Source organism: Dipodomys merriami, unplaced genomic scaffold (assembly GCF_024711535.1).
Source record: "Dipodomys merriami isolate MVZ:Mamm:240054 unplaced genomic scaffold, mDipMer1.0.p SCAF_3005, whole genome shotgun sequence".
In the NCBI taxonomy this organism is placed as follows: domain Eukaryota; kingdom Metazoa; phylum Chordata; class Mammalia; order Rodentia; family Heteromyidae; genus Dipodomys; species Dipodomys merriami.
The window spans coordinates 17,608-26,583 of record NW_027204500.1 but is presented as its reverse complement, the minus strand read 5'-3'; the positions used below and the strand labels follow the sequence as shown (position 1 = coordinate 26,583).

At 45.6% G+C, this 8,976-nt stretch overlaps 1 long non-coding RNA gene across 1 annotated transcript; it reads right to left on the bottom strand.

Moving 5' to 3' along the window:
• Positions 1-2,456: 2,456 nt before the first annotated feature.
• LOC138840837 (uncharacterized) lies at positions 2,457-7,183 on the bottom strand. Its single transcript, XR_011376238.1, has 3 exons — positions 6,899-7,183; positions 6,415-6,504; positions 2,457-5,607 (listed from the first exon to the last, which is right to left on the bottom strand). It is a non-coding gene; the product is annotated as an uncharacterized lncRNA (long non-coding RNA).
• Positions 7,184-8,976: the final 1,793 nt, after the last annotated feature.

The following is an 8,976-nucleotide window of genomic DNA, read 5'->3' as shown; positions in this document are numbered from 1 at the left end:
TAGGAAAGAATCCACAGGTGCTCTTAGAGTGACTACATGGCGCAAAGCTCCTAACTCCATGGGGGAGGGGGGGTCTCAGAACTTCAACTCTGTAACACATGATCAAACCATATCACTCTACACCCCAAATTGAAATTCTGCATTACCCTGAAATGCATTACTACACTGGGGGTTGGGGGGGGAAGGGAGATAATCTGAGCCATCAACCAACGATAGGTAGAGTTGAATAAACAAGAGAAGGGGAAAACAATTTCAATGATTTCCACACTGCAAGTGTCCAAAAGATAGGGACTATGGAACCTTCCTATCTCCACCATTCCCTACGAATATTCTCATCACTTCTTTCAGAGAATTCTGAAAGAATTGATGAGTGAGAAAGAACTTCTCACTCCTATCAGAGGACTGAAGAAGCACAGGTCCTGAGAAGTCAGGTGCCTTGGTCCTTCAAGTTCTATGAAATAGACGTCTAGATTTCTCCACATCTATTCCTGCATTGCCTGGTTTGGCTTTTGTTTGGAGCAAAATGCTAAGCAACAAAGCTTCCTCAAGCAGTCTTCTCTTCTGGGGGGGGGCGGGGTGAATGTGTGGAGCCCCAGTTGCTAAGAATAGCTCAGAACACCTTGGAAGGAGCTCTGGATCTGAAAGGAAGCCCACTGTGGAGTGTATCTCCTTCTCCCCAACCCATCTGTCATTATGAATTTCCAAAAGCGCATCAGAGATGGTTCGATGTGTGGAGGCATGTCTTTCCTCCTATTTCCTTTCAAACACTCAGCTACGCCAACTATTTTTCCTTCTCCAGTGAGGTGCATTTTGGTAACTGGATGATGGATAGACCTTACAGAATCCTCTAAGGAAGAAAGAAAGCAGCAAGAGCCAGGAAAACTTGCCGAAAACAGCAAAGAAATGTAGGCAGTTCCCAAAGGAAGACTTCTTTAACCATATACAGAAAAGCACAACTTTCAATTCACATGACTTTCCCCAACTTTTGTTTTCTAAACTAGGTAACAAAGATTAGAGTGCCAAAAATGACTGGAGGAAATTTTTGTGGGAATGCATGGGTATGGAAACACACTGCGCGGAAGGAGTGCAATCATCCTGAAAGTCTCCATTTCCAAGTCTTTGCAAACTCAAACTCAGGGGCTCTGTTGTCTAATACACAGATAAGCTTCCAAGAAGAGTTTTTGTATTTCAAAGAAAACTCTCCAACAATGATTGTTTCTTAAAAACAAAAATAGAAGTAATTATCTATGGGTTATAGAGTGTGGTTGTTTAAAATTATTTTTCTTATTTGTTCATAACAAATAAGAAAACATGACTTTTTTATTAGTATTTTGATGGGGTTGCACCCAGGGTAACAATTCCAGAAGTCAGGTTACAAGTACAATGCTTCCTGGGCGACGCCACCCCTTCCTTCTCGTTCCCCATGCCCCCCTCCCATCCCTTATTTGTGGAGCTGCTGCTCTGTCTGGAGACAATAGGAGGAACTAGTTGTGGCCAGAACAAGTCAAGCCTTGTGCCTTCGTGGAGTTTAATATAGTCTCTACTTGAGAAAATCATAAACTTACGTCATAAGGGCAACTTGTTACCTAGGTGCCAAAGCAAGCTAAGGTGTCCCAGGCACATGGGACGGACCAACCAACCTGTCCACAGCTGTGCCCCAAGCTGATTTCCATCCTCACTGCTCAAAAACCTCACAAAATCCAAATGTGTCTATGATAGTCACTGCCTGAAAACAGATACACTGAAGCTACATAGTCCAGTCCTCCACCCACTCATCAGGAGCTATGCCTGCCCCTAAGCACAGAGTCATTACCAGTCCTGATTCCTGACCAGTTCTGACCTTGCTTGGCCTCACACTGCCATTTGCTGATGACCAGGGTCCCTTCCATTTACAGCAGCCATGAGGATGTGTCTGCAGTGAGCCTCCAGCAGGACTCCAAGGAGTTGGGGGGGGGGAGGGAGAATGAGTGCCATGGGCAGCTGACATTAATGATCCAAGTATGCATGAGAGGTGCTGATGGGTCAGCCTGGAAGCCGTATTTGAAAAATAAATAAAGCAAAAAAGGGCCGGAGGCATTGCTCAGATGATATAACTTCTGTCTAGTAAGGGCATGGCCCTGACTTCAAAGCCTAGCATGCAAAGAAAAACAAAATGATGGCAGTCATGTCCTGACCCTTTCACTGTCTGTTACGCAGTGCTGGGCTGTGTGACCCCAATGGGCTGTGACTCACAGCCTGCCTCTGGGACTGGAAGCCTAGACTTCAATCTGGTGGCCTCATGCTCTTCCTTAGCGTTTTCTTCCAAAGCTGGCATTTTACCACTTGAACCACACTTCTACTTGAGCTGGCATTTTTGCTGCCAGATAGTAAAAAAGAAAAAAGAAAAAGAAAACCCAGAAGTACTTAGTCCTTAACAATGGTAAGGAAATAAAAATAACACTTTATTTAATCCATCATGCCATTTAAATGTAGTTTATCTACCCAGAAAACAAACACAAGTACTTCCCAGGTGAAAAAGGTGAACTATGTCCTTTGTCATGTAAATTTGTGTTCCCCCCCCACCACTACCACTGTCAACATAAGAAAAGGAGTGAGCGCTGGAGAATCATCCCATCAAATCAGACCAGGTGAAGACTAAGTTGCTGCTCCAGGCCCAGGACTAGAGAGAGGTGAATGCGGAAGGAACTCCATTTCATATTGCACATTGGCGTGAATGCAGTCTCAGAGAGTGAGCTTGGATGCCCTGCTGTTGAAACTCCAATAAGAAGAGGACAATGCAACTCCATTAGTCACCACCCTGCCTCTGGACATTTCCATCCTTTCATTAAAAATGAAGCTGGCAAAAGCAGAACTCTACCCCAAGAACAGTCACGATGTTATTTTCAAGCGCGTTCCTCCCTTGCTTTTCCTTCCGCGGGGCCCTGGACAGCCAGAATAGAGCTCCTCCCCATCAGGCTTCACAGTGGCCCTGTGGAGTGCACAGAGGTGTCCTGAGGAGCAGCGAGCAGGTGTGGGACCAGATCTCTTCTCCCAGCCTCCCTCTCCAGTCCCCTCTCCTTCCCATCTCCAACTGCATTCTAAATCCCAATGGCCTAAATTAGCCCTGGGGTACAGGTCACACCAAGAGCAGAGAGGGGGTACAGGTCACACCAAAAACAGAGAAGGGATACAAGTCACACTACCAAGAGCAGAGAGGGGATAGAGTCATACCAAGAGCAGAGAGGAGGTACAGGTTAAACACTGAGAATAGAGAGGGGTACAGGTCACACCACTGTGAGCAGAGAGCATCCTATGGGGAGGGGAGAAGATGGCACCCACCAAGGCTGATGAGCAGGAAACCAAACCACACTCCCGCAAACAACCACACACACACACCAAACAACCACACACACACACCCCAAACAATCATAAACATCCCAAACAACCACACACATCCCAAACAACTACACACATCCCAAACAACCACACACACCACAAACAACCACACACATCCCAAACCACACACTTCCCAAACAACTACACACACCCCAAACAACCACACATACCCCAACCACACACACCCCAAACAACCACACACACCAAACTCAGCAGCATTGCTGTTTTGAGACACATCTGCCTGGATAGTCTTCCATCTCCATGGACCAAGAGTGAGGCTAAGGCTTTGGGCCTAGTCAGGGCTTGGACCTCGACTGTCAATAAATAAGCCATATATGCTGCTCATCCGATGATGTCAATTCGCCAACACAATCACTGGGTGCATCTAAGGTTTGGGCTCAGTAGGATAACAGTGGGACAATACATCCTCAGCTACATGCTGGTGGCTGGCACCTATCATCTCAGCTACTTAGCAGGCTGACATTAGAAGGATCAAGGTTCTAGGACAGACCGGGCAGAAAGGTCCACAAGACACTGTTTCTGGGGGAGAAAAACAGTGCGGTGACATGGGCCCGGGAGTCCAACATCACCAGTGAACCTAGAGGAGGTGGATTCAGACACAGTCATACAACATTGGCAGAAAGCAAAGGAACCTAGAGGCAAGGTTCAAGTGGTAAAGCATCCGTATAACAAGTGCAAGGCTCTGAGTTTAAACCCTAGGATCACCAAAATTTTGAACAGCAAAAATGAGCAAAATGTGCTCATTTTAGGGCTTGTCCTGAGTCAAACCCCAGCATACAGGCTTGCATAACCCTCATTGCAACCTTGTGTGTGTTTACTTGACGTCTGAGAAAGAGTGGCTCCAAACCCAGAAACACTTTGCGATTCTACAGATGGAACTCAATCCCAGCTCCCTAAAAAGAGCTGTGGGTGAAGTGTGTCCTTTCTCCTCTGGACCAGGGTTGACATGGTCTCAAGGCCTGGCCCGGCCACATCTGTGACATTCACGGGTCAGTGAGTGTGGCCCTGTGTGTGCTCTCTCTACCTCTGTGGTTCAGACAGTTAACATGTCCTAGAATTCCAGGTTTTGAGCCAGGTGGCCTGATGTCCCCACCTGGCACATCAAGACACTTACATTTCAGTCTCATCACTTGTGGCCTGAAAATAGCAACACAGTCCAATGTATGGAAAAGAAGAAGGAAGAAAAAGATGGGAACGTCTCCCCCAAAGTTTCAAAGGCTCCTCAAGTTGACAACAGAAGGCAATAGGAGACTCAGCATGAGAATGTGGCACCCAAAATAAAGGCCTTTATCAAAAACTTCCCAGTGGATGGGGAAACTGAGTCTCCAAGAGGCAGACGGTGACCCTAGGCTCTTCCTGCCCAGGGGTAGGTAGAGATGTGGGCTGGAGCTTGAAGTATCTGTGCACCTGTTTTAACCCAGTCAGCACGTGGGTCAGGACACTGGTCCTCTTATACAACATCCTCCACTGCCTCCCCCAGTCTCCAAAAGGTAGGATGTATGCAGGGTGCACAAAGAATCGGCACTGAGAACAGGCAAATCCCTGGGAGCCCACAACACAGATGCTTCAATGTATATTATGTACATCCTGGAAAATCACACATGCTCTTGAAAGTGCAAAGTCAGACTTCCTCTTCCCTCCCTCTCACTTTCCCTCCTCACAGGCTAAGCCTTATGCAGAGGTGATAAAAATCAGCCTCAGGATCCAAACCAATGTCCTCAGTCCTGCAAACCCTTCCAGGAGGCAGGGTGGCAGAGCCAGGCTGCCAGTAGAACACACACACAGACACACACACACACACACACACACACACACAGACACACACACAGACACACACACAAACAGACACACACACAGACACACACACACACACACACACATACACACACACACACCGCTCATCCCAGAGATGGCTTATTGATGCAATTACATGGTTCAAAGCCAGTGGCACCTGACAGGGGAAGAAAAAGACAAAACCAGAAAGGGAGGGATGGCCCCAGCACTACTCCCTTGGGCCGGCTGTACAAGTGCCAAATGCCTTTTCCTTGTGAACCACAGAGGCAGGTGCGGGCCGGCAAGCAGACAGGACCACAGCCCTGGCAACAGGAGGAAGTGGTAGTTGAGGTTTCCCGATAGATCTCCTGATCCTCTCTGGACCTCAGGACCTCTCCTAGGCTCCCCAGTGCTTTCCCTCTCTGGTCTCTGCTTGGCCTGCTCAAGAGGGACAGACAGACAGAAGTTAAAAGAGCAAGATTAGTTTCCTTTCACCCCTAACCCATCTCCTCATCCCTGTCCAGGGGCAGGGAGTACAAAGGTGGACACACAGGGAATCAAGAGCTCCAGGCTGCTGCCATTGGATCAGTGGGAAACTGGGCTGTTTGCATTTCCAAGTGCTGAATGGCCGGCCACTGTGATGTCCATGTTGATAATTCCTGATGCTTTGTATTCCAGCAAATGTTTAATCCCTCACTGATCAATAATCCTCACTCGGCTGTTCTTTTTTCCCTTTTTTAAAGAACCAAATCCCTTTTTACTCTTCAAATCCTTGAATAAAATTAGGCTGCTTTAGCCCTGGATGCGTTATTCCTCAAAGAAGCTGTGTGGTTTCATAACCTCGGTTGGGGTATTTTTAAAGGGACTGCCTAGACACACTTGTTCTTGGTGTCACCTAACTTGTCTCTGCAATTGCTGTGTGTTATAAGCTGGTCTCCTCAGACACTGCTTTCAACACAGATCTACTTTTTTTTTCGCTCAAAAGAAGAAAATAATTCAAAGTGAAGTTATTTGCCCTAACTAAACCAGTGAGTCTAATCTTTGCATTCCTGGCTTACACTTAAGTCCTTCTGTACAACTTGATTTCTACCTTCCATCTATAATTTCTTTCCAAAACCATATTGAAAAGAAAACAGCTCCATTCCTAGGCCATCTTAAGAAGCTGTACTTCTTTCTTAGAGGCACGGCTGAATGTTTTGGAAAATGCACATGACACATGGAAAGAGACAACGGCTCTGTGCTCACAGGGGATGGGCTGGCAGGGGGGTCTCACAATCCACTCCAGGTCCACCAAAGTTCCACAAACAACGGCAACAGAAAGAAACTGCCTTTCATCTGTAGCAGCAACCAAAGCAGCAACTTTCACCAAAGCTAACCCAAGCCAGGAGTACATCCCACACACACCAACCACTTCCACAGTTAGCCCATAAGAGCCCAAGCAGCTCACCACAATATGTATTAGAAAAACACATAATTTGTGGTGGAGAAAGAAGAGTCTCTCATACAAAAAAGAAAAAAAGGGGGGGGGGAAGCTCTTTCAAATGCAATTAACCAAAAGACATATTTCCCCTGTGTTTGTAAAGATCACTCTATGAGAAGCATAGTTTTTGTGTGAGAGGAGGGGGGGGTGGAGAGAAATGGGTTATCCCCACTAGTTAAGAAAGACAATTAAATTACTGGAGATTACCTTCATCATTAAGGAGAATGGGCTTTATTCATATTTACAGACCTAAGCAGACTTCAGTTTCCAGGTCACAAATGAATCTCTTCTCGTCTCAGATGCACATGTGGACACTGACATGGGCTGCTGTTGAGTTGATTGGATAATAATCTTATTCTCAAGCTCCTGCTGGAAAGAAGAGCTCCAGAGGAGGGCAGCAGGGGGAGGGGGAGATGGGTGAGGGAGGGAGGGAGGGAGGGAAGCGAGGAAGGAAGGAAGGAAGGGATAAAAAGAAGAATCCAATCATGTATTCTTCCTGGTTGGAATAAAAACGTAACCCCAGTATCCTGGAAGGGTTTCAAACACAGGCGAACAGTGTGCAGGAGGGTGTGTTAACAGCATGCCTTACCGGTGTGGCCTGCCTGAGACACTCTTAATGAATATTACTTCCTTCCCATTGGCTGTTCCCGCTAGAAACCCAGACCCATCCCTCCTTTCAGAAGTCAGTAATTCAGCTCCAGCCAAAGTCCAGAAAACATGCTCACGCAGGGACAAGGCTCCACCACCGATCCATAACCTTTGTGTCCTACAGTCAACCTGACCAACAGTACATAGGAGTGAATTTTTTCTGCCTTGGGTTGTGTTCCCAGCTTTGTGTCTGTTCTAAACTGAAGGTCCATCAAAGAAAAGAAAAATAGACAGCTTTCTTTAGAGAGAACATGCTGTCCTAAATGCTGGGGAGAAAGAACTTTCTCAATCAGGCTTCCAAAACCAGATCTGAAACGTTGTCTATATCTTAAAATCCATCCAGGTGATTTTTTTTTTAAAAACTCTGTGCCAAAATAAAGTAAAATCCCCAATTAATATATGTCCTTTTGTGGACTGAAGCTTCATCTCCCTCTGAAATGTCACATACCAATGCACCCTTTGAAGAGCTGTTCAGAATCACTTGGAGCAGCAATATCTAAGCAGTACACAAATATGCATTCAGGTGACAGGATGACTAAGTTTTCTTTTCCAAACAATGCTCTTCTCCCTAACTTCTCCTGTCTGCTTACTGACAGGAGACCTGATGTTCTCAACATTTTAAAGCAGATTAATTTTTGAGAATCTGAGCAGATATAATTCTTGCTCATAAGAAAAAAAAAGCAACAAAAAATTGAAGGTGGGACAGAAGAAATGGAGAAAAACATTTTATTTTAAAAAATAGTAATAATAAAATATTTTGTGGCCTATTCAGTATTTCCCATATATAATTTATTAAAATTAGATCAAATTACGAATATTAAGTGCTCATTTGAACTAAAGTGCTTCCTCTTTCATACATACACGCACACACAAACAATTTGTGTTGTATCAGTTTCAGAAGGCAACAGAAACTCTAAGGATACAAAGAAATATGCTGTCCCCAGCCTCTAATACAAAGCATGCTGGGCAGCCCTGAGCTCCTGGATTACTGAAAGGTGTTTCTGTGCACATAATAGCAAGGCCTCCACCTCTCCCTCCCTGCCTGTAACTCATTGCACAGCTGCAGGAAGCTGTGGCTCTAGTCCCCTTATCTAAGGTCCTTGGTCCTTGTTCCATAAACTATTTTCCTTACCACTATTAAATAAATGAGATGTCCTTCCTGTAATTCTAGGTTTCTGTGTTTAGAATGGAGGTGATTTTGTTTATAATGCTTTGCTGAAGAGGGAAGAATAAAACTGAGCTCTCGCTCCAAGAGTGTTTATTTATGCTATTATAAGAGCAAACTAACTTTTCAGCACTTAGATAAAAAATCAGTTTGCAAAGGCTAAACAACTTTCCTGTCCCTACACCAAGAGTGGGGGTAAAATAAAAATATTCATTTGACCTAAGACGATCACATGAGAGTTGTAAGAGTCTTCCCCCCACTCTTGAGAAAAGAGGGTAAAACCTGGGCCATAACCAGTGCCTGAGTCTGCCATGACCTCATCTAGGGGCCTTCAGCCTATGTCTGTGTGGGGTGTGTGTGTGTGTGTGTGTGTGTGTGTGTGCTTCAGCCTGTCTGTGTGGTGTGTGTGTGTGTGTGTGTACACCAATGCAGACAAAGTCCCTATGTGCGGCCGATGGCCTGGTGTACTAGGGTGGCATGGTTCCTCAATAAGTGTAAATTACATCCACGTCTC